We start from the raw sequence: 389 nt of genomic DNA, 5'->3' as shown, positions 1-389 counted from the left end.
ATTTTTGCTTGTTTCTTCCTTAATTCCTCGGCGGGGTCGGGGCGGTGCGTACGTCCGCGCGTGGCGGCTGCCCGCGGGGGCCGGCGCGGTGGGGGCGGGGGGCGCGGGGTCCCGCGGGCGCGGGGCTCTGCCGCGGCGGCGCGAAGCGGAGCGACGCGGAACGGAACCGGGGGGGAGCGCGGAACCGCGCCGCTCCGCCCGGGACACGCGGTGCCGCCGCCCTGAGCGCAGGTAGGAAACTTCCCAGGCGGGGTTCCCCCCCACACCCCCCTCCCGCCCTCCTCCCTGCCCACACGCGCCACCGCCCCGGCCGCTCGCACCCAACTTTTCCTCCCGGATAAAGCGCTCTGCTCCCGGGACACCGCGGGGGCTGCGGGGCGAGGGGGGGG

At 77.1% G+C, this 389-nt stretch overlaps 1 protein-coding gene across 3 annotated transcripts in view; it reads left to right on the top strand.

Annotated features, from left to right (window-relative positions):
- The window catches only part of ZHX2 (zinc fingers and homeoboxes 2), a 64991-nt gene that overhangs the window by 190 nt on the left and 64412 nt on the right, over positions 1 to 389 (top strand). For 2 of the 3 annotated variants that reach the window (XM_042837327.1, XM_042837351.1), the window contains exon 1: positions 167 to 231. The exons of the other annotated variant lie outside the window; for it this stretch is intronic. The gene's annotated coding sequence lies outside the window, so the exon portion shown is untranslated. Of the gene's footprint in view, positions 1 to 166; positions 232 to 389 lie in introns of those variants that run through there. 3 annotated transcript variants of the gene reach the window in all.

Source organism: Centrocercus urophasianus, unplaced genomic scaffold (assembly GCF_019232065.1).
Source record: "Centrocercus urophasianus isolate 14NV4802_14NV808 unplaced genomic scaffold, USGS_Curo_1.0 seq_11, whole genome shotgun sequence".
NCBI classification, from domain to species: Eukaryota; Metazoa; Chordata; class Aves; order Galliformes; family Phasianidae; genus Centrocercus; species Centrocercus urophasianus.
Note: the sequence above shows the minus strand (reverse complement) of the source record. Positions and strands in the feature narration are given on the sequence as shown.